At 37.5% G+C, this 25,955-nt stretch overlaps 1 protein-coding gene across 4 annotated transcripts in view; it reads left to right on the top strand.

The window, feature by feature from the left end:
* Positions 1–25,955, top strand: part of DIS3L2 (DIS3 like 3'-5' exoribonuclease 2) — a 483,331-nt gene that overhangs the window by 3,735 nt on the left and 453,641 nt on the right. For 3 of the 4 annotated variants that reach the window (XM_037848472.1, XM_037848477.1, XM_037848478.1), the window contains exon 1: positions 25,505–25,599. The exons of the other annotated variant lie outside the window; for it this stretch is intronic. The gene's annotated coding sequence lies outside the window, so the exon portion shown is untranslated. Of the gene's footprint in view, positions 1–25,504; positions 25,600–25,955 lie in introns of those variants that run through there. 4 annotated transcript variants of the gene reach the window in all.

Genomic DNA, 25,955 nt, shown 5'->3' on the forward strand with positions numbered 1-25,955 from the left:
ATTCTACTTCCCTACCAACAGTGAATAGGTATATCTCTCTCTCCATATCTTCTCCAGAACTTGTATCTTTCTGTTTATTTTTTAAATAGTTTTATTCACACACCGTATAATCCATCCTAAGTGAACAATCAAAAGCTCCCAGTATAATCACATAGTTAAGCATTCACCACCACAATCTGTATGAGAACATTTCCATTTCTTCCACCAAGAAAGAAGAGGAGAAACATAAAAGACTAAAGAATAAAAATTAATAATAAAAAAGGAGAAACAACAACAACAACAACAAGAATCCCCATATCCTTCCCTTAAATCCCCCCTCTATTGACATTTAGCTTTGGTATATTGCCTTTGTTACAATTAATGGAAGAATATTACAATGTTACTGTTAACTATAGACACTAATTTGCATTGATTGTATTTTTTTCCCATATGCCATCCAATTTTCAACAGCTTGCAATGGTAGCATTAACTTGTTCTTCATCTTGTAAAAACTTTCTTATATAGCTACCTTTAATCACCATCATTGACCACTCTAGGTTTTGGTAAGTTATACAATACCAGTTTTTATCCTTTATCTTTCCTTCTGGTGTCATACATGCCCTTAGCCTTCCTGTTTCAACCATACTCAGACTCAGCTTTGTTCGTTATATTTACAATATTGTGCTGCCATCAGATAGTATTGCGCTATCCATTTCTGGATCTTTACAATCAATCCTGTTGAACATTCTGTACTCTTTCAGCATCAAATGCCCAATCTCTATCTTCTTTCTACCTCCTAATAACCTGTGTTGTTAACTTTAACTCTCAGAGTTTGCTCATTACAGTTAGTTCATGTTAGTGAGACCATACAGTATTTGTCCCTTTGTTTCTGGCTAATTTCACTGAACGTAATGTCCTCAAGGTTCATGCACATTGTTGCATGTGTCATGACTTTATTCCATCTTGTAACTGCGTAATATTCCATTGTATGTATATACCACAGTTTTTTTATCCACTTGTCCGTTGATGGACATCTGGGCTGTTTCCATCTCTTGGCAATTGTGAATAATGCCACTATAAACATCGGTGTATGAATGTCCATTCATATCCTAGATTTCAGTTCCTCCGAGGAAATACCTAGTAATGGGATTGCTGGATCATATGTCAAATTCTATATTTAGCTTCCTGAGGAACCACAAAACTGCCTTCCAGAGTGGTTGTACCATTCTATATTCACCAATGATGAATAAGTGTACCTCTTTCTCCACATCCTCTCCAACACTTGTAGTTTTCTGTTTTTTTTTTTGATAATGGCTATTCTAGTAGGTGTGAGAATGATAACTCATGGTTTTGATTTGCATTTCCCTAATAGCTAGTGAAGTTGAACATCTCTTCATATGTTTTTGAGCCATTTGTATCTCTTCTTTGAAAAAGTGTCTGTCCATGACTTTTGCCCATTTTTAAATTGGGTTTTTTGTCTTTTTGTTGTTGAGTCATAGGATCTCTTTATATATTCTGGATATTAAACCCTTATCTGATATGTGGTTTCCAAATATTGTCCCCCACTGGGTAGGCTGCCTTTTTATTTTCCTGACAAAGTCCTTTGATGTGCAAAAGTATTCAATTTTGAGGAGATCTCATTTATCTATTTCTTCTTTCATTGCTAGTACTTTGGGTGTAAGGCCCAGGAAAACATCTCCTATCAAAGGATCTTTAAGATATTTCCCTTCATTTTCTTCTGAAAGTTTTATGGTCTTCACTCTGATGTTTAGGTCTTTGATTCATTTTGAGTTAATTTTTGTATAAGGTGTGAGATAGGGGTCCTCTTTTGTTCTTTTGGATACGGATATCTAGTTTTCCAAGCACTATTTGTTGAAGTGGCTGCTCTGTCCAGTTGAGTCAACTTAACTGTCTTATCAAAGATCAATTGTCCATAGATGAGAGGGTGTATTTCTAAACACTTAATTAGATTCCATTGGGCAGTATACCTATCTTTATGTCAGTACCATGCTGTTTTGACCACTGTAGCTTTGTAATATTCTTTAAGGTCAGGTAGTGTGAGACCTCACACTTCATTTTTCTTTCTCAAGATAGCTTTAGCTATTCAGGGCACCCTGCCTTTCCAAATAAATTTGATTGTTGGTTTATCTATTTCTGCAAAGTAAATTGTTAGGATTTTAGTTGGTATTGAATTGAATATATAAATCAATTTGGGTAGAATTGACATCATAAGTATATTTAGCCTTCCAATCCATGAACATGGTATGTCCTTCCATTTATTTAGGTCTTCCTTGATTTCTTTTAGCAATTTTTTTTTTTTTTTTGTAGTTTTCTATGTGTAGGTCTTTTATGTCCTCGGTCAGATATATTCCTAAATATTTGATTCTTTTGGTTGCTATTATAAATGGGATGTTTTTCTTGATTTCCTCCTCAGATTGCTCCTTACTAGTGTATAAAAACACTATTGATTTTTATGTGTTCATCTTGTATCCTGACACTTTGCTGTATTAACTATAGTCCATGGTTTAACTTAAGGTTCACACTTTGTGTTGGGCTGTTCCATAGATTTAAAAAAAAAAATCTATTCTAGTAACACATGCATACAACATAACATTTCCTCTTTTAACCACATTCAAACATACAATTCACTGCATTAATTACATTCACAATATTGTGCTACCATCACCACCATCCATTACTCAAACTTCCATTGTCCAAAATAGAAACTCTGAACATTTAAAGCTTTAACTCCCCACTCCCTATTCCCAACCCAGCACTTGGTAACCTATATTCTAGATTCTGACTCTATGAATTTGCTTATTCTAATTTTTTCATATCAGTGAGATCATACAATATCTGTCCTTTTCTGTCTTGCTTATTTCACTCATTTTCATATCAGTGAGATCATACAATATTTGTCCTTTTGTGTCAGGCTTATTTCACTCAACATGATGTCTTCAAGTGTCACAGGTATCAGAACTTCATTCCTTTTCATGGCTAAATAATATTTCATTGTGTGTATATATACCACATTTTATGTATCCACTCATTGGTTGATTTACACTTGGGTTGCCTTCATTTTTTGTGAATTGTGACTAATGCCACTATGAACATAAGTATGCAAATATCTGATTTAGTTCCTGCTTTCAATTCTTTGGGTATTGTGCCAATTTATATATATTATGTCCCCAGAAAAAGCCATGTTCTTTGATGCAACCTTGTGGGGGCAGATGCATTAGTGTTGATTAAGTTGGAATCATTGGATTAAGTCATTTCCATGGAGATGTGACCCCCCAAACTGTAGGTGATAACTCTGATTAGATAATTTCCATGGAGGTGTGGCCCCACCCATTCAGTGTGGGCCTTCATTAGTTTACTAGAGTCCTGTATAAGTTCAGACAGAAGGAGCTTGCTGCAGCAGCCAAGAGGGACACTTTGAAGAACACACAGGAGCTGAGAGTGAAGCTGGAACACAACCTGGGATCAATAGATGCCAGTCACATGCTTTCCCACATAACAGAGGTTTTTTGGATGCCATTGGCCTTCCTTTGGTGAAGGTATACTTGTGTTGATGCCCTCGTTTGGACATTTTCATGGGCTTCAGACTGTAACTTTGTAACCAAATAAACCCCCTTTATAAAAGACAATCCATTTCTGGTATTTTGCATAATGGCAGCATTAGCAAATGGGAGCAGGTATATACCTAGAAATGGGATTATAGGTCATATGATAATTCTGTACTTAACTTTCTGAGAAACTGACAAACTGTCTTCACAGGGGCAGAACCATTTTAAATTGCCACCAGCAGTGAATGAATGTTCCTATTTCTCTGCATCTTCTCCAACACTTGTAATTTTGTTTTTGTTTTTTTGTTTTTTTTTTGTTTAGTAGTAGCCATTCTAGTAGGTATGAAATAGTATCTCAGTGTGGTTTACATTTGCAATTCCCTAAAGGCTGACAGTGTTGAGCATCTTTTCATATACTTTTTGGCCATTAGTGTATCTTCTTTGGAGAAATGTCTATTCAACCATTTTGCCTATTTTTAAATTGGGTTGTTTGTCTTTTTGTTTTTGATTTGAAGGATTTCTGTATATATTTTGGATATTAAAACTTTATCAGATATGTGGTTTCCAAATATTTCTTCAATTGTGTAGGCTGTTGTTTTACTTTCATGATAAAGTCATTTGAGGCAGAAAAGTTTTTAATTTTGACGATGTCCCACTTATCTGTTTTTTCTTTTGTTGCTTGTGCTTTGGGTGTAAAGTCTAAGAAATTATGGTCTAACAAGACAAGGTCCTGAAGATGCTTCTCTACATTTTCTTCTAGTTTTATAGTCTTGGCTGTTATATTTAGGTCTTTGATTCATGTTGAGATGATTTTTTTGTATATGGTGTGAGGTAGGAGATTTACCTTCATTCTTTTGCAATGGAGATCCAGTTTTCCCAGCACCATTTGTTGAAGAGATTGTTCTTTCCCAACTGAGTGATTTTGGGTTGCTTGTCAAAAATCAGTTAGTTATAAGAGTCTCCCCCTGAGTGCCTCTTTGTAACTCAGATGTGGCCCCCTCTCTCTAGCTAAGCCACCTTGGCAGCTTGAACTCACTGCCCTCCCCCCTACATGGGACTTCATTATCAGGGGTGGAAATCTCCCTGGAAACACAGGATATGACTCCTGGGGATGAGTCTGAACCTAGCATCATGGGATTGAGAACACATTCTTAACCAAAAGGGGGATGTGAGATGAAACAAAGCTTTGGTGGCTGAGAGATTTCAAATGGAGTTGAGAGGTCACTCTGGTGGACATTCTTACATACTATATAGATAACCTTCTTTAGGTTTTAATGTATTGGAATAGCTAGAAGTAAATACCTGAAACTATCAAACTCCAACCCAGTAGCCTTGATTCTTAAAGATGATTGTATAACAGTGTAGCTTACAAGGGGTCACAGTGTGATTGTGAAAACCTTGTGGATCATATTCCATTTATCCAGTGTATAGATGGATGAGTAGAAAAATGGGGACAAAAACTAAATGAAAAATTGTGTAGAATGGGGGTATGATTTGGGTGTTCTTTTTTACTTTTATTTTTTTATTCTTATTCTGATTCTTTCTGGTGTAATAAAAATGTTCAAAAATAGATTGGGGTGATGAATGCATAATTATATGCTGGTACTGTGAACAATTGACTGTACACCATAGATGATTATATGGTATGTGAATATATCTCAATAAAAATGAATTTAATTTAAAAAAATCTGTTGGCTATAAAAGTGAGGGTTGATTTCTGAGCTCTCAATTTGATTCTATTGGCCTAATTCTTTGTCCTTATGCCAGTACCATGCTGTTTTGATTGCTGTGGGTTTATATTAAGTTTTAAGATTGAGAAGTATGAGTCTTCCAACTTTGTTCTTTTTCTAGATGGTTTTTGCTATATGGGGTACTTCATTTCTTTTTATTGCTAAATAATATTATATTGTATGGACAGACCACATTTTTTTTTTATCATTCATCAGTTGATGAACATTTGGGTTGTTTCCACTTTTTGGCTATTGTGAATAATGCTGCTACGAACATAAATGCAGAAGTTTTTGTGTGACTGTATGGTTTTATTTCTCTCGAGTATATACCAAGGAGTTGAATTACTGGGTCATGTGATAACTCCATGTTTAAATTTTTGAGGTACTTCCAGACTTATTTTACACAGTGACTGGACCATTTTACATTTCTACCAGCAGTGTATGAGGGTTCTGATTTCTCTACATCCTCACCAGTACTTTATATTATCTGTCTTTTTGATTATAGACCTCCTGATAGATGTCAAGAAAGTAAGAGGTTTTTAAAAACAAAAAAAATAGTAAAAGCTAAACAATCTCATGTAAGATACTGGATTTTTAAATTAATAACTTATGTTTAATCACAATTAGAACAGCCATGCAAATATAATATATTAACATTTTTCCCTTGGTAGTTGTTCTGGTTTGCTAATGCTGCTGTGTTGCAAAACACCAGAAATGGATTGGCTTTTATAAAAGGGGTTTACTTTGTCACAAAGTTACAGTCTTAAGGCCATAAAGTATCCAAGGTAAGGTATCAATAGGGTACCTTCGTTGAAGGGTGGCCATTGGCGTCTGGAAAACCTCTGTTAGCTCGGAAGGCATGTGGCTGGTGTCTGCTTGCTCCCAGGTTGTGTTTCAAAATGGCGTTCTCCAAAATGTTGCTCTTGGGACGTTTTGTCATCTCTTAGCTGCAGCTCCTCTCCAAAATGTCACTCTCAGCTGCTCTGAGGTCCTTGTCTGTGAACTCCTTTATATGATTCCAGTGATCCACTTAACACCAACCCTGAATGGGCAGGGTAAAACCTCCATGGAAATTATCCAATCAAACATTTCACTCAATTGATTGAGTCACATATACATGGGAAACTCAATTAAAGGATTCCAACCTAATCAACACTAATACATCTGCCCCCACAAAATTGCATCAAAGATAATGGTGTTTTGGTGGACACAATACATCCAAACTGACACAGTAGTTTAAATATGTCCACAAGTTTTTATTTTATGCATATATGTGTGTGTGTGTATGTATGTGTATGTATATATATATGTTTAAGGGTAAACATCCCACCGTAATAAAAATAATCATAAATTCCATACAGTAAAATCTAAGAGAATTTATTGTATATGCTTTTATGATACTCTTTAGCTATCACATACAGTGAAAATATCCCTAGAGATCCTAAACAGTCCTCCACCATGAGAAGCTTTAACGCAGATACCAGTGAGGAGTAAAGCGTAGGGAAAATCAGAAGGAATATTGGATATTTAAAAAATAAGACTCATGTAGTGCTTACTTTTTTACCCAGATGCTACTCCAGATTTGCTAAGCCAGAGGTTATTAACTTATTTAATCCTAATAATGATTTTCACCCCCCATTTTTCAGATGAGGAACCTGAGGCATAGTGAGGTTGAGTCGTAGGAACAGCAGAGGTGAGACTCAAACCCAGGAATCTTAGTCCTAGAGATTGTGCTTCTAACCACAGCCCTCTGCTTCTTGGCAAACCAAACCTTTTCATGAAAGTGGGAAAAGTAAGTCTCTCAAAGGTCACCTGAAACCTTCCCAAATGCACGTTATAGATACCCAATGGCATGAATCAGTTTCTCCCCCAAGACAGAGAAGACAGTAATGAGTTTGGAGCAAGAAAAAGACAGGTTCTTCTGAGTTGTCTCATGCACCGTCTTCTGTACCTCAGCATGGTCTGCGTGCTTGCTTGCTTGGGCTGCCGGATAGTCTTTAAAGGGCAAATCTCATGTATTAATTTACCGGCCTCTGTTACCAAGAGGTGAGAGAAGAAATATCTCCCTTGAGTTATGCCTACCAGAGTTTTACAAAGTCTTTATAGGCAAAAAGTTCCTAATAGAATTTGATTGTAGGTTGACCACTTCACTCTCCTCAAAGTTGTAATCTCACAAGCTCTATCTACCTCTAAGGAAGCTGGTCAGTAGTCAGCTTTGCCCAGGATGAAAATGGAGGGAGTGGCGGGGAGAGGAGGAGCAGGGCCCAGAGGAGAATGATCCATCATCCTATGAATGATGGGAAACAGGAATCATGAAGCATCCTAATGTCAAGAGTGTTCATGCCCAGAATAGAAATGGGATGGAAATCAGCATTCCATCAAATTGTTGTCTACCCCCAGATTTGTCCTCTACGCTACCAGTCAGCACTATCAGATGATGCCTAAACAAAACATTTTGCATGGAATTGTTAATTAGTCTATCTGCCTTTTGAAAAGTATCCCAGAAGCAAGGAATCTTCCCTTTCTTCAATGACTCTAAAACAAGATTAAAAAATATTTACAAACCTTTTATTTCAGTACTTTTGTGACTTTTAAAAATTTATATTTTTGATCCTTCTGGAATTTATTTTGGTTTAAAGTGACGAATACAGCTATTGTTATTTTTTCCAAATGGGCAGCCAGTTGCTCTAACACCATTTATTGAGTTTTTGTAGCATATTTATTGAATTTTTCTCCTACCAATGTAAACTTGCACTTTTCTCATGCTGAATTCTCATATATGCTCACATAAAATTTTGAATTTTATTTTATTGCTTTGCCTGTTTATTCCTGAACATACTGTTTTACTCATTGTGGTTTTTTCTTTATTAGAGAAGATGTGGATTTACAGAAAAATCATGCATAAAATACAGAGTTCCCACATACCACCCTATTATTAACCCCTTAATATCTGTAGAGCATATCACTCCCAAATTACTTTTTGTCCAGCATTTTCTTTACTCTTCCTCCATATTTATTTTCCAGAATAACTTTAGAATAATTTATCCAGTTCCCAAATATCTTACTATGATTTTAGGGGATTTCATTGAATTTATTCATAAACTTCTGAAACATTGGCATCTTTTCAATAGTAAGTATTTCTGTCCAAGGACAAGGTGTACCTTTCCATTTTCAGTAGCTTGAACGTTTTGTCATATGTGTCATACACGTTTTTATTAAATTTTTCCTGGCAATTTTATAAGTTTTGTGGCTATAATAAATGGGATTTTAAAAATTATGTTTTCTTACTGAGGATTTTTAAAATTATGTTTCATTATTGGTTCTTGCTGACTTATAAATATAGCCATTAGTGTCTACATATTAATTTTGTAGTTGGACTCCTAACAAATATACTTATTGTTTTAATAGTTTTTATTCTATTCTCTTGGTTTTTATTTTTGTTTATATGGTGAAAACACTGGCAAATAATGATAGTCAGTTCTTGTCTTTTCCAATACTTACAATGGGGTTTAATGTATTAGCCATTTACAAAAAATAAAAAAGTAGGCCTATAAAAAATTTAAAATAAAATAAAATAGATTTCTATCTGGCAGTAATAACCCATAAGTAAATACATTTTTTTAAAAAAAAACATAGATTTTGGGTTTTCTTTTTTCTTTTTCTGGAGTAATGCAAATGTTCTAAGCTTGATCGTGGTGACGAATTCACAACCATGTGATGATAATGTGAACCACTGATTGTCTACTTTGGATTTATTGTATGGTATATGAATGTATCTCAATAAAATTACATTTAAAAAAACCATGACAATAGCAATGTTAAAATTAAACATCTAAGGGATATAAAGGAACATTTGAGTGAATGGAGAGCTATACTCTGTGCCTTCCTGGGAAAATTTACTAATATAAGCATATTAATTCTCCCCAAAATACAGCATAAATTTAACACAATTCCAAACAAAATCTCAGTGGCTTTGTAGCTGCTGAAAAACTGATACTAAATTTTCCCAGGAATAATAAATGCATAAAAATAGCCAAGAAGAGTTTTAAAAGAGAAAAGTCTTAAGGCATATATGTCCTCTTAGATGCAAAAGTGTGCTATAGACACTAATTAAGGATTTGTTACTGGTAGGTGTGGATAGGTGTCTTATTTGCCAGAGGTTCTATGACAAATACCATACAATAGGTTGGATTGTACAACAAGAATTTATTGGCTCATGATTTTCAGAGGCTGGACGTCCAAAATCAAGGCATCAGCAAGGCCATGCTTTCTCCCCAAAGCCTATAGTGTCCTGGTTCTGGCTTGCCACAACCCTTGGGTTTCCTTGGGTTGCATCTCTGCCTCCTGTCACATGTCCATCTCTCTCTCCCTGTGTCTGCTCTCTGGTTTCCTCTGACTTCTGGCTTTTGGCCCCTCTGACTGCATTTGAGCTTCCTCTCTTAATAGGCCTCTATTGATTAAGCCTGACCTCATTCAGTTTGGCCACACCTAAATAGGTGCAGCCACTATGGAAACAATTTAGCAGCTCCTCAAAAAGTTGAACATAGATTTAGCATATGACCCAGTAATTCTACCCCTAGCTACATATCCAGAAGAATTGGAAACATATGTTGACACAAAAGCTTGTACTCATGTTCATAGTAACATTATTCATAATAGTCTAAAAGTGGTAACACCCCAAATGTCCATCAGCTGATGAATGCATAAATTGTGGTCTATCCACACAATGTAATATTATTCAGCCACAAAAAGGAATGAAGTACTGATCCATGCTACAACATGGATAAACCTTGAAGACGTTATGGAAAGTGAAAGAAGCCAGGTACGAAAGGTCACTTACAGTATGATTCCCTTTATATGAAATGTCTAGAATAGATAGATCAATAGAGAGAAAGTAGATTAGAGGTTGCTAGAGCATGGGGAAGAAGGCAATAGGAGTGACAACTAACAAATATGGGTTTCCTTTTTTGGTTAATGGAAATATTCTGGAATTAGATAACGGTGATGTTAGCACACTGGGAATATGCTAAAAACCACTGAATTGTACCCTTTGAAATGGTGAAGTTTATCTTATGTGAGTTATATCTCAGTAAAAAAAATTCCAAAATAAGATATTCCAATTCAAATGTATGTATGTATGTTATCTATCTATCATTGGGTGATGGAATTACACATTATATTTGGTTGCTTCTTCCTAATCAAATGCATTGTCTAAGTTATTTTCAATGAACATTTATAATTTGTATAGTAGAGAAAAAAGGTAAAAGAAAATTCTAAAATAAACATGGAAAGTGAATGATTCAATTAATGAAAAAGGAGAGGTATAAATTAGGTGCACATCCTGCAAGTCTGCAAAATAAAAGTATAGTACTATATAGGAAAAGTGGAATAAAATGAAATAATTGTGTGAAAGTGGTAAAATTTGGTATGAGTTAATTTGTTTTCTTGACTGCTTTTGTATTATAATCATTATCTTTCCAAATAGGCGGTATTCCAGTTTGCTAAAACTGCTGTTATGCAAAATACCAGAAATGAATTGGCTTTTATAGAGGGTATTTATTAGGTTACAAATTTACATTTCTAAGGCCATAAAAGTGTCTAAACGAAGACATCAACAAGAGGATACCTTACCTGAAGAAAGGCCGATGGCATCCAGAACACCTCTGTCAGCTGGGAAGGCACATGGCTGGGGTCTGCTGGTCCTTTGCTCCCAGGTTCTGGTTTCAAAATGGCTTTCTCCAAAATGTCTCTGGGCTCCTCTCTCTTAGCTTCTCTCAGCCCTTTCTTGGTTCTCCTGGGTGTTTCTCTTTAAGCTTCTGGGAGTCCTCTTTTAGCTTCTCTGGGGCAAACTCTGGGCTTCATCTTTTAGCTTAGCCTCTCCAAACGTCCTTCAGTCCTTCAGTCTGCATCTCCCAGCATCTCCAAGCATCTGGGTCTGTGTTGTCTCTTAGCTCTCTTAAGGATTTCACTGATCTAATTAAGCCCCACCCAAATGAGCAGGGTCACACCTCCATGGAAATAATCTAATTAAAAGGTCTTACCTGTGGGTGAGTCACATTCCATGGAGGGTGGGTCACATCTCCATGGAAACAACCTAATAACCTAACAACCTAATAAAAAAATCCCACCCCAATCAGAAGACTAATAAAGTTTAAATTATTAAAAAATTAATGCCCCCACAAGATTGCATTAAAAAACACAGCTTTTGTGGGGGGCAAACTAGATTCAAACCAGCACAATGGGAAATGATGTTGTTTTTCTCAAAAGATGAATTGTTTTTATTTTTTTATTATTTGTTAATGGAAGTGTTAATGACAACACTATCAAGTTCAGGTGGTTTTTTCCTTAAAATGCATTCATTCTAAAATGCTTCATTGAATAAGTTTTACCTATTTCTTCATTGAACTTTTTTTTTTTCCTAAAGATTAAGTGAAACATTTATTTTTAGTTATTGTCTTAAGTTTCTTAACTATAATAACATCCAGGTTTTAGGACTAGATTAATTTTCTTTGATGTCTAGGCTGTACTTTTAAAAACACTGTTCTTTCTATCAGATTAACGTCCTCATTATCAGTCTTGAAGAATGTAAACTAATTATGTAAAATAAAATATACTATATATGAAAGCATTTTTAGAAATGGTAAAGCACTCCAGAAATTATAATTATTTTGGTGTTATTTTGAAGCTAGAAAAATCCTACAATTACAAAGTGAAACGTCTTGTATTTTTTAAAATGCAATTTTATTGAGATATATTCATATACCTTACAAACCATCTGATGTATACTATCAATGGCTCACAGTATCATCATATAGTTGTGTATACATCACCACAGTCCACTTTAGGACACTCTCATCACTTCAGAAAAGAAATAAAAATAAAAAAGAAAACCAAAATCCTCCTATACTTTTTATTCCTCTCCCCATTTTTGACCCATAGTGTTGGTGTGGTGCACTTGTGTCTATTGATGAAGAATGTTAAGATATTACTGTTAACTATAGTTCATAGTTTGCAATAGGTACATTTTTTGAAGTTTCTTTTTTGCTATATCTTTTCTGGCTGTTCTACCTGAGTTTTCTTTTCCTTCTTATAATAGTTTCATTTAAAATTATTCATTTTCTTTGATGTTTTAAGTTTATTAGGGTTTAATTCTAAATAGAATTTTTTAATAATTTAAACTTTTTTGTGTTTAGATGGTTTAATTTTGTTTCTCTTGTATTTTCTTGGGTATGTCATATGAGTGGTGTGTGAATATTAATTTATTTTATCTCCATTTTGCTTATTCAATTACATTCTATTATTTTCTGTTTTTATTCTATTTCATATTTATTACTTATATTTTTTGCCAAAAATTTATGTGTAGATCTGTAGGTGTGAAAGATATAAAAGTTCCTCCTACATAGCTTTAACTGTGTACCTGGTATTGTTTTTTTGTCTTTAAAATTATCTGTCCCCATATTTGTTTTTTTCCTTTTCAGCTCAATCTTTGTGTTACAGATTATTTCTTCCATTCTTGTCTGATCATGTATGTTGAAATGGTGTATTGACTTTCTCTCCAATTTTATTCTATTGCAGTCTGAGAATATGTGTGTAAAATCTTTTTGTATTTACTGAGAATATCTTTGTCTCAAAAATTGCAACTAATTTTTGGAAATGTTTAGTGTACAGTTGAGAAAACTTTCTATTTCCCAATTTTTCCTCTTTGGATAAGTTCCTGCAATCCTCTTCTTTTGTAGAAGAAGAAGTTGAGGCCCCTGAGGTGCAAGGACTTGCTGAAGATGCCACAGTGGGGCTGGGCAGAGCCTATGATTGGGGCCAATAAATGGAGTATTGTTGAGAGTTCACACCAACGTGTTTCAACAGCAACGTTCCTCTTCTGGTACTCCCTTCTGCTGAAAAGTTACAGAGCAGGGCTGCCCAAGGCCAAGTGGCTTGTTTTGTGGACCCTCTCACTCTTGCAACCTCCCTGCTGCACACAGCATCATGTTGACCTGCTGTCCTTGGACTTCTCTTGGCATTCCCTAAAAAAATAATTATTTCCTAGGAGTCTGGCTCCTTATGCAAATAGACCTCCAGTGCATCCTCCCACTGGTGTTCTGGGCATGCCCAGATGTACTGGAATCCTGGGATGTATATAATTTAAACAGTCAAGCTAAGACTTGCTATACTTGCTTTGTACAAGCATGCTCTATCTGGGCCAGGCTTTTAAATTATTCTATCTCTTTTTCTTAAATGTGTGTGTGTGTGTGTTTTATAAGATGCATAGGTTTGGATTTTGTCTTTTTAATCCAGTCTCTGATCCTGTTTTTTCAGTAGGAGAATTTAGTCCATTTACATGTAATCTTATAGTCATTGTAATTATGTTACCACATATTTTTCTCAGGTAATAAAATTCTTAGTGTTCTCTTTAATTTAATGTAGGATTTCTGTTGGACGCTGTATTTTTTTATTCAGTTGAGATCAAATGCAACATTTTCTGAACAATCTGATTTTGCAGTGTTTACTATGTTTTCACTTATCCAACATAAAACAACCTCTGCTTATTTTTTAAATTCAATTTTATTTAAATATAGTCACACACCATATAATTTACCAAAGTATACAATCAGTGGCTCACAGTATTATATCATCATGTAGTTGTACATTTGTCATAATAGTCTTTTGAAAAAGGAAAGTTTTTGTTTCTTTTCTTTTTTAAATTCATTTTTATTGAGATATATGCACATACCATTCATCCAAGTGTACAATCAGTTGTTCACAGTACTATCATATAGTTGTGCATTCATCACCCCAATCTATTTTTTGAACATTTTCCTTGTACCAGAAAAAGTGAAAAAAAGAATAAAAAATAAAAGTAAAAAACACCCAAACCATTCCTCCCAATCCCACCCTATTTTTCATTTAGTTTTTTTTGTCGCCATTTTTCTACTCATCCATCCATACACTGGATAAAAGGAGTGTGATCCACAAGGCTTTCACAATCACACTATCACCCCTTTTAAGCTGTATTGCTATACAATCATCTTCAAGAGTCAAGGCTACTGAGTTGTAGTTTGATAGTTCCAGGTATTTATTTCTAGCTATTTTTCACTGCACTAAAACCTAAAAAGGGTTATCTATATAGTGCATAAGAGTGCCCACCCAGAGTGACCTCTTGACTCCATTTGGAATCTCTCAGCCACAAAAACTTTGTTTTGTTTCATTTTGCATCCCCCTTTTGGTCAAGAAGATGTTCTCAATCCCACAGTGTCAGGTCCAGATTCATCCTCAGGAGTCATATCCCACTTTGCCAGGGAGATTTACACCCCTGGGAGTCAGATCCCATGTAGGGGGTATTCAACTGCTGAGTTGGCTTAGCTAGAGAGAGAAGGCCACATCTGAGCAACAAAGAGGTACTCAGGGGAGACTTTTAGGCACAATTATAAGCAGGTTTAGCCTCTCCTTTGCAGTAATGAGCCTCATAAAGGCAAGTCCTGTTATAGAGGGCTTGGCACATCAAGCTGTCAGTCCTCAATGTTTGTGAGAACATCAGCAACTATCCAGGTGGGGAAGCCCAACACCTCTGCATCCCCCTCCCCCCCCCCCCCGCTCCTCAGGGGGGTCCTGCATATATATTTTTATTCTCTGCCCAACTTACTTTGGGATGTGTCTCTGCTTATTTTTTTTATATCTGTTCTAACTCAAAAACATTTTTCTTTCTTGTCAATTAGGTTCAGGATTTTTTTTTTTCCAATCCCTCTTGAGTCAAATCCTCTTGGTTTTGTTTTGGAAATCTAAAAGTTTTTCTCTCTCCAGTTAATTTTAAATATAACTCACATTTTATGCAGCTATTCTTTATATCCCTGCTTTTCAGATGGGGGCATGCACATCTGTAGAGATATCAGGCTATACTGCTTAAGGTGATCATTTCTCCCTGCCTATATGCTCTTCATTGAAACTTCCGCTCCTAATAATCACACACAACACATGCACATGCACACAGCCTCTATGGAAGGTGTAGACCTCAGCAGTCATAATTCTATTGGGTGAGTCTCTTTCCCTGTCCCAGCAGATTGGCTACAGTGGACTCCTAACCCAGTTCATAGGCTATCCAGAGCCAATCACATTTTCTCTTTCTAGAATTCTAGAATGCAGAGACTCATCAAGCAAGGTTGGGTACTTGAAAGGGGGAAATAGGTTCACCCTTCATTGAAATTGTGCCTCCCACCCCAACACACACACACACAGACACACAGACATACACAAAGCATATAGTGACTTGGAGGATAGTTGGTATCTGAAAAAAATTAGGAAGGAGATCACCAAAACAGAAGTTTTGGTAGGCTACAATGTCTTCTACAAGGGAAGAATGAAAGCTGCTTCTGCCAGTTAGGACCACTATCTACAAGATACTTAGCCCCATTTTACACTCCTAAGAGCAACCACCATTTAGGATAACTTCTTAAATGATAATATTAGCAAACACATTTATTTACTATGTGCCAGGCATTGTTCTAGTGCTCTACATATATTGACTCATTTAAATCTCACGTCAACCTTATAAGGTGAAACCATCATCTTCCACAGTCTAAAAGTGAGAAAAATTGAGACACAGAGAAGGTGAATAACTTGCCCATGGTTACACAGCTAGTAATTGAGATGCTGGATTTGAACACAGCATTTTGGCTCCCGCCCTTTTATTTATTTATTTATCTCCAAGAAACACCTTTAATCCAGATTTCTGATTATTAGATAATGGTTTCTTGAGCTAGCACCAGTTATTTAGTGAGAATCGGCTGCAAAGCTATTTTTATTTTAAAAATCTCTTAGCACGGAACTTTGTAAGTACTTCCCTTGCATGCAAGATGCAGGGAAATCAGAACAAAGCAAAAAGGGAACCAGATGTCCACACTTCCTGTGGATGGAGTCCGTGGACGGGGCATATTGGGGAGATGACTGTTAGGATTCTGTCACATTCTGTTGCTATAATATTAACCACTCTTAAAACTTGGTCATGCTGTTAGGTTCTTTAGTTGCAATGGCTTTATTTTTCTTCTCATGATAAAAATGTCTGTTAATCATCTTTAGGACTTAAAAAAATGATAGTGCTAGTAAAAAATAAAATTTGATTTTTCTCTTTAAGAAAACTTCAGGAGCAAGGGGGGATAAATAGCTGTGCATAGTTACTTTTAAAATATATGTCTAAAGCATGCTAATTTTAATGACTGAGATTTGAGGTAGGTTATACATGTAGTGTGTAAAACTCAGCATGGGCATGTGGCTCCCGCCCTTTTAAGTGCTATGCTGCATTATTGGAGCATTATGCTGCTTATCGCAGTTGCCAATTGAGAGGTCCTTTCTGTAATACCAGCTTCATATAGGCTGATACCTAGCATAGGGCAAGGTAGGAAGGAAAATAAAATCTTGTCAATGAAGACATCTCTCTGCAGGAATTCCTCAGTAAGATAAAGGTAAAAATATTCTGGATTTTGCCAATTTAATGCCATCATTTTCTCTCTTAAAGTGTAATAACTGTTAGATGCAGCTGGTGAGATAAATCTGTGATTAAAAGAGACAATTGGAAACTAGAAAAATATAAAACATGGAAGACAGAAGAAGGACAAGATTAAAATAAGATGGTGAGATGGCATAAAAATTAAGATAATCTTAAAGTTAAAAATGTGGGAAAAAGTTTAGAAAGACAAGGATAACACTGAAAATGAGAGAATTTTCCAATATCCTCATTTAAAGTAGCATATGTGAAATTAAAAAAAAAAAGGAAACAAAGGGGGAAAGAAGTAGAATATAAAAAATCAAACCTAAAGAATTAAGAATAAGATGTTGATAAAATCCTGTCAAAATAAAATTAATGGTTAAAATATTTAAAAAGAAGAAAATTTAAATAGGAGCTAGAGCCCAAAAGATAGGAAGATAACAGAGAAATTAAGGTAAAGGCCAAGACTGATGAGGCAAAGGAATGTTCTAGTAGGATTTAGGTTTTTAAAGTTAATATAAAAGTAATACTAGAAAGATAGAAAAGAATCATTTTTTTTTGTAAATTAGAGAAGTTGTTGGTTTACAGAAAAATCATGCATAAAGTATAGGGTTCCCATACACCACCCTATTATACACCATACCACAATTTGGATTAGTGTGGTACATTTGTTTCAATTTTTGAAAACACATTTTTATAACTGTATTATTAACTATAGTCCATGACTTAATTTATGGTTCACTCCGTGTTGTGAAGTTCCATGGATTTTTTTTTAAAATTTGTATTCTTGTAACATATATATAACCTAATATTACCTTTCTAACCACACTCAAATATATATTAGACTTTACACCTAAAGCACAAGCAATAAAAGAAAAAATAGATAAATGGTATCTTATCAAAATTAAAAACTAATATTAAAAACAGCATTAGGTGCTGTTAATTATGTTCACAATGTTGTGCTACCATCGCCACCATCCATTACTAAAACTTTTCCATCATACCATAAAGAAACTCTGTACAATTTAAGCCTTAACTTCCTATTCCCTAACCCACCCTGTCTCAGGTAACCTGTATTCTAGATTTCAACTCTATGATTTTGCTTATTCTAATTATTTTATGTCAGTGAGATCATACAATACTTGTCCTTTTGTGTCTGGCTTCCTTCACTCAACATGATGTCTTTAAGGTTCATCCATATTGTTGCAGGTATCAGAGCTTCATTCCTTTTTATGGCTGAATAATATTCCATTTTGTGTATATATAACATTTTGTTTACCCATTCATTCGTTGATTGACCTTTGGTTTGCTTCCATCTTTTGGCAATTGTGAATAATGCTGCTATGAACATCAGCATTCAAATAGCTGTTCAAGTCTCTGCTTTCAATTCTTTTGGGTATATACCTAGAAGTGGGATTGCTGGGTCATACAGTGATTCTATGCTTAACTTTCTGAGGAACTGACAAACTGTCTTCCACGTTGTCTGTACCATTTTAGATTGCCACTAGCAATGAATGAGTGTTCCTGATTCTCTCCAACAGTTGTAATTTTCTTTTCTTTTTTTTAAATGGTAGCCATTCTAGTGTGAAATGGTATCTTATTGTGGTTTAGATATGCATTTCCCTAATGGCTAATGATGTTTAGCATCTTTTCATGTGCTTTTTGGCCACTTGTATATCTTCTTCAGAGAAATGTCTATTTCAAGTCTTTTGCCCATTTTTAAATTGGGTTGCCTTTTTGTTGATTTGAAGGACTTTTAAAATATATTCTGGAAATTAAAAAACAAACAAACCCTTATCAGATATGCAGTTTCCAAATATTTTCTGCCATTGTATAGATTGTTGCTTTGCTTTCAAGATAAAGTCTTTTGAGGTAAAAAAGTTTTTAATTTTGATAAGGTACCATTTATATATTTTTTCTTTTGTTGCTTGTGCTTTGGGTGTAAAGTGTAAGAAACCACTGCTTAACACAGGTCCTGAAGATGCATCCCTACATTTTCTTCTAGGAGTTTTGCAGTTCTGCCTCTTATAGTTATGTCTTTGACCTATTTTGAATTGATTTTTGTATATGGTGTACAGTAGGGGTCCACCTTCATTCTTTTGCAATTGGAGATCCAGTTTCCCCAGCACCATTTGTTGAAGAGACTATTCTTTCCCATTTGAGTGGTCTTTACCCCCTTGTCAAAAATCAGGCCATAAATATAAGGGTTGATTTCTGAACTCTCAATTTGATTGCATTGGCCTAAATGTCTGTTCTTGTGCCAATACTGTGCTATTTTGATTACTGCGGCTTTAAGATCAGAAAATGTGAGACCTCCAACTTTGTTCTTCTTTTTCAAAATGGCTTTGGCTAATTGAGGTCCCCTACCCATATAGATTTCATGACTGGTTTTTCCATTTCTGGAAAGAAGGCTGTTAGAATTTTGATTGGGGTTGCATTGAATCTATAAGTTGCTTTGGGTAGAACTGAAATCTTCAAACTAGTCTTCCAATCTATGAACACAGAATGTTCTTGCATTTATTTAAGTCTCCTTTGATTTCTTTTAGCAATGTTTTGGAGATTTTTGTGTATAAATCCTTTACATCCTTGGTTAAATTTATTCCTAGCTATTGCCTTCTTTTAGTTGTTATTGTGAATGGAATTTTTTCTTGATTGCTTCTTTGGATTGTTCATTACTCATGTATAGAAACATTACTGATTTTTGGGTGTTGATCTTGTACCCTGTCACTTTGCAGAATTCATTTACTAGCTCTAGGGGCTTTGTTGTGAAATTTTCAGGATTTGCTGTATATATGATGACATCTGCAAACAGGGAAAGTTTTACTTCTTCCTTTCCAATATGGATGGATGCCTTTTATTTCTTTTTCTTGCCTAATTGCTCTGGCAAGGACTTCCAGTACACTGTTGAATAACAATGGTGACGTTGGGTATCCTTGACTTGTTTTTGATCTTAGAGGGATAGCTGTCAGTCTTTCACCATTAAGTGTGATGTTAGCTGTGGGCTTTTCATATATGCCCTTTATCATATTGTGGAAATTTCCTTCTATTCCTAGTTTTTGAAGTGTTTTTATCAAGAATATTTGCATGATATTGTCAGATGCCTTTTCTGCATCAATTGAGATGATTGCGTGGTTTTATGCCTTCATTCTGTTAATGTGGTGTATTGTATTACTTGATTTTCTTATGTTGAACCACCTTGCATACCAAGGGTAAATTCCACTTGATCAAGGTGTATAATCCTTTTAATGTGCCATTAGATTTGGTTTACTAGTATTTTGTTGAGGATATTTGCCTCTATATTCATAAGAGATATTGGTCTTTAATTTTCTTTTCTTGTAGTATCTTTATCTGGCTTTGGTATGAAGGTGATAGTGGCCTTGTAGAATGAATTAGGGAGTGTTCCATCCTCTTCAATTTTTTGGAAGAGTTTGAGCAGGATTGGTGTCAATTTTCCTGCAGTGTTTGATAAAATTCCTCTGTGAAGCCGTCTGGTCCTAGGCTTTTCCTTGCTGGGAGGTTGTGCCAGTTTGAATGTATTATGTCCCCCAAATGCCATTATCTTTGATGTAATCTTGTGTGGGCAGACCTATCAGTGTTAATTAGATTGAAATTCTTTGAGTGTTTCCTTGGAGATGTGCCCCACCCAACTGTGGGTGATGACTCTGATTGGATAATTTCCATGGAGGTGTTGGCCCGCCCATTGGGTAGGTCTGAATTAAATTACTGGCGCACTATATAAGATCAGACAGAAGGAGCGAGCTTGCTATAGCCAAGAGGGACACTTTGAAGAATGCACAGGAACTGAGAGAGGAGCTGCAGATGATAGGACAGTTTGAAGACAGATGTTGAAAGCAGACTTTTGCTCCGGAGAAGCTGAGAGAGAACACATATTCCAAGAACAACTAAGAGTGACATTTTTGAGGAACTGCAGCCTAGAGAGGAACGTCCTGGGAGAAAGCCATTTTGAAACCAGAACTTTGGAGCAGACGCCAGCCACGTGCCTTCCCAGCTAACAGAGGTTTTCTGGACACCACTGGCCATCCTCCAGTGAAGGTATCTGATTGCTGATGTGTTACCTTGAACACTTTATGGCCTTAAAACTGTAACGGTGTAACCAAGTAAAACTCCCTTTTATAAAAGCCAATCCATTTCTGGTGTTTTGCATTCCAGCAGCATTAGCAAACTAGAACAGAGGTGGTTTTTATTATTGTTATTACTGTTTCAATTTCTTTACTAGTTATTGGTTTGTTGAGATTTTCTATTAGAACAATGTATTTTTTATAATCATATTTTTTATTGTTGAATATGACATATATACATAGATGTGATAACTTTCCAAGTGCAATTTAACAAGTAGTTAGAAAATTTCAAAAAATATTATAGGTTACAGTTCCACAGTTTCAGTTATTTCCTTATTATGAAATATAACATATATACAAAAAGGTAATATCTTTCAAAGTATGATTCAAGAAGTAGATACATAGGAAATTTCCAAAGTTGTTATGAGTTATAGTACCATAACATATATACAAAAAGGTATAGCTTTCAAGTTACAATTTAACAAGTAGCTATAGAACAAATTTCAAAGAATGCTATGGGTTACAGTTCCACCATTTCAATTCTTTCCTTCTAGCTATTCTAGTACTCTAGCAACTAAGAAAAAGAAAATTATATAAGGATTCAGTATTCATAATCCTTTGTTTAATTCCATCTTAGAACAATGTATTTTAAAAAAAGCTTTAAATTTAAAGTGGGGCAAGAAGAAAAAACAGAGTATAATCAGATATATATACTAGTTTGGGTCAGTCTAGTTTGATACAGTTGAGGAAGCCAGGAATAGTTGCTATGGTGATGGTAAGGCCCATTTTCTGCTCCCCCACAGTACTTCTAGTTGGCAGAGCTAACAGCCTGCACATGTGAAGGCAAGGTTCATGGCACTTTAATGCATCCCACAGCTTAGCTGTGGCTTCCCAAAGCCGCACCCCAAAGCCAGCAAACACTCCTTCACTTTGGTTCTTGGAGTATGTTCAAGTCTACCATAGTTTTCCTTTATTCTTTACCTGCAGTTCTTTCATTATCCTTTACTTCTTTCAAGGTGAAATTAGCTTATGACAAGCAATCAATACATATTGTCATTGAATGCTGTTCTAGTTTGCTAATGCTGCCAGGATGCAAAATACCAGAAATGGATTGGCTTTAATAAAGGGGGTTTATTTGGTTACACAGTTACAGTCTTAAGGCCATAAAGTGTCCAAGGTAACGCATCAACAATCCGGTACCTTCTCTGGAGAATGGCCAATGGTGTCTGGAAAACCTCTATTAGCTGGGAAGGCACGTGGCTGGCATCTGCTCTGGAGTCCTGGTTTCAAAATGGCTTTTTCCCAGGTTGTTCCTCTCTAGGCTGCAGCTTCTCTCCAAAACGTCACTCTCAGTTGCTCTTGGGGCATTTGTCCTCTCTTAGCTTCTCTGGAGCAAAAGTCTGCTTTCAAAGGCATTTCCAAAATGTCTCTGTAAACTGCAGTTCCTCTCTCAGCTTCTGTGCATTCTTCAAAGTATCCCTCTTGGCTGTAGCAAGTTTGCTCCTTCTGTCTGAGCTTATATAGTGCTCTAGTAAAATAATCAACGCCCATGCTGAATGGACAGGGCCACACCTCCATGGAAATTATCCAGTGAAAGATCTCGCCCACAGTTGAGTGATCACATCTCCACGGAAACATCCAAATGCCTCCAACCTAATCCACACCAAAAAAGTGTCCTGCCCACACAAGGCTGCATCAAAGATAATGGCGTTTCGGGGGACATAAAACATCCAAACCAGCACAAATGCATTCCACTGTTTTTCACATGTATGCATACACACATACACACACCTGTGCATATGTGCCCTGTCTTTATTTCCTTGCTTCATCTTTGATTTTGCAACACCTTATTGATCTCAAATCACATGATTGTAGCCTGTAATTAGTGGCAGTGGAATTGGAGTGGGAGGGGGAAGGATGTGGACAAATTCAAGATCTATTTTTAAAATGAGATGGAATCTATAAGACTTGCTCATTGACTGGATTGTTAGGGTGAGGGTGTGGTGATGAGGAAAAGTGGAGGGGTCAAGAGTGACTCCCAGGTGTCTGCTTTTACGATTGGGTGGATGTTAGTGTGGGATAGGACCAGGTTGGGGGTGGGGGTGATTAGGAACCAGGTTTGGGGTGGGGAGGGGTGGAAAGCTCTGGGGCAATTACAGCTGCCTATAATCCCAATACCCTTAGGAAGGCTTGGATTTCATAATAGATGCAGTACCTTCCAAAGCTAAAATGGAATTCCGGAGCAGCAGATGTCTCACGTTATATACCAACAGGACATGCTATCCCTGGTTCCTCACTCATATCCTGGGTCTTGGGGGCATTCCTTAAAGTGTGTCATCAATCTGTCATCCATTATCCAGAGACTAATATCAGACAGAGCACATCACCTGAACCCTCTGTACAGACAACATCCTGGAGGTGTACAGTTCACTCACAACCCCTGTGGTCCTCTGAAAATACAGCCTTAGTAGCAAGTATAACTTCCATGTCTTGATGCAGCATTGAACTCTCCCAGAATACCAGTCAAGTTCAGTCTAATGATTCACCCTGGCCCTTTAACAGAAAGTTGTTTAGGCCAAGTACTTAAGGCGGCCAAGTTCAACGGCACTTTCTTCTGGACAATCTGGGACAGACTTTACCAGCTTCCTGTATTTGGCGCTCCCCTTTTCTATGTAATGAGCTGACTTGACTCCTTCTTTTCATGAAACAATTGATTTAGCTTCCCCTTACTGAATTGTAATCACTTTCCAGTCTAGCCTTGATGATATCACACCTTAATCCCCTGTGACAGATATCTGAGTATTTCTAAACTCTTCAGCCACATATTTTGAATATCTTTTTGCTCCCACAGATGGTTGGTCACATCCACTATGGATAGATAAGTATATTATTTCTCCTTTTTGAGCCTCTTGTAAAGCTTGTTATCATGAGAATGCCCTGGATAATTATGTACTGGAGGTATGCTTGTAGGGCAAGCCTCTCACCCCTCTACAGTTTGAATAGACAGGTTTACCTAATCACAACTTGGCTGAGGGTTCTGGAGGGATCTGTGAGAACATTAGAGTGTGTTGTGGTCTTCATTTGGCTCACATGAGGGAGTCCTGGGCTCACTCCACTTAGAGGGCCTGGGAACATGTCCACCACAGTCCTGCAGCCTTCACAGCAGCTGACACCACACCTTCTGCAGGATGTCCAATCAGAAGGAGATCTGCCTGTCAAATTTATGCACCATAACAGTCTCGACCTTCCTTCATTTGAAAGCTCTTGTCCTTGCTGTTCTATTCCTGCTTCTAACTATTACTGGTTTCCATGGTTTCTGGACCTGAGATCCCAGCTTTTACGGTTTCCATTCTTTGTTCTCTTTCTCTTCAGGGTCTTCCCATTCCTAACTCTAATGGTCCCTTCCCCACCCACTGAATCCTTGAACACCCAGACACTCTCTGCTTCCTGCCCCTGCTGGGCTCTGCCAACCCTCTACAGTTTGAATAGACAGGTTTACCTAATCACAACTTGGCTGAGGGTTCTGGAGGGATCTGTGAGAACATTAGAAACCAAAGGCTCCATGGGTGGGTTCGTTTCTTATTTAAACAGTACATTGGTTGAGGCCTATGTGTGTGGTAGGCACTGTAGATGCAAGGATAAATAACAAATTCTCCAACTTCAAGGAGTTCACAGTTATTAGGAGAGGAATCCTGAAATTTGCAAGTAGTATTACAGTGCTTTGGTTAAACATTAAGGAATTCACTGAACTATTTATTTCTTTTCCTTGTTTCAAAATGGAGCATATGGTGGTGGACTCATTCACTGAACAGATTCAAACCACTGTGGACTGTGACTCTGTACATCTGAGTTTTGAATTTTGTGAGGTCACCCCTGGGCACTTGATCTCCACAGCATTTGACACTGGGTCAACCCCCTAACTGAAATTCTTTCCCCTCCTGCTCTCCTGAGCATTCCTTCAACCTTTTGGGCTGCTCTTTGGGGGTTCTCTTTCCTTTGTTCACACCTAACAATATTGATATTTTGTAGGTTCCATCTTTGGCTATTCCCTCTTCTCACTCTACACACTTCCCTGGGCAGACCACACTGAACTTCCAGTGGGTTTCTCAACCGTGCCTACTCTCCTACCAGGAACACTCCTCCCCTGTCCTTTTTACTTGACTGATGTCTCCACCATCAACTTTTCCCCACCATGTCTGGGTAGGCCCCCTCGGGCACGCTCCTTTAACTTCCCTAACTTGCTCCTCTCAGCATGCCGGATACTGTTTGCCTCTTCTCCTACCAGGCTGTGTATTCTGGGGGGCAGGGATCACGCCTTTGTGGCCCATCTCTGTATCCCCAGTGCCAGTTCGGCGCTCAGCCCTAAGCGAGTGTCCAGGAAACAAATGTTGAGTAAAATTCTTGTCATAGGAGAGAGGCCGGCGTGGCAACACCCGGGGGCTGAAGCGGAGAGAGAAACGTCAGGACAGGGGGCTGGCGACGTCCGCGGAACGAGAAGGCAGGCTCAGATGCATGGCTCGGGGGTGGGAGGCCGGAGGCAGCCGGGGCCGGGCGGGCAGGCGTCCTGGAGGCCAAATGGCTTGGAGCTCCCTTTCGCCTCAGCCGCAGCGGAATCGTGGCGCCCCCAACTCCACCGCGCATCTGTCCCGAGCGTTTCGCGCTTGGCCTCACCCGGCCACCGTTGATGTCTATAGCGCGGTGCCCGTGACCCGGAAGAGCATTCTCCTTAGCAACTGCAGGACCGCGGTGGCGCCGGCCTCACGGGAGCAACGGTGAGGCGCCCTCCCCTCCCCGCCCACCCCACCCGAACCCTTCCTGGAACGGGCCAGGGGTTCAGGCCTCCGGGGACTCCGAGGCACTTCGCCGGGCACCTGCGGCGGCCGCTCTGGGCGAGCGTCCCATGGCCCTGGCGTCGCCCCGGCCCGCCTCACTTCCCTCGGTACCCTATTCTCGCCCGGATCCCAGCTGGGAGCAGCCGGCCCTCCATTGTAGTCCAGTACGGCGCGCAGGGAGGGGACCAGAATTAAACAGTTCTTGTTGCTGTAGAGAGAACACTTCCTGAGTCTTGGGTCACCTGTGAACGCGTCCTTTTGGGTCTTGTTAGAGATGTAGACCGAGCAGGCATGGG

This window comes from Choloepus didactylus, chromosome 9 (genome assembly GCF_015220235.1).
Source record: "Choloepus didactylus isolate mChoDid1 chromosome 9, mChoDid1.pri, whole genome shotgun sequence".
NCBI lineage: Eukaryota > Metazoa > Chordata > Mammalia > Pilosa > Megalonychidae > Choloepus > Choloepus didactylus.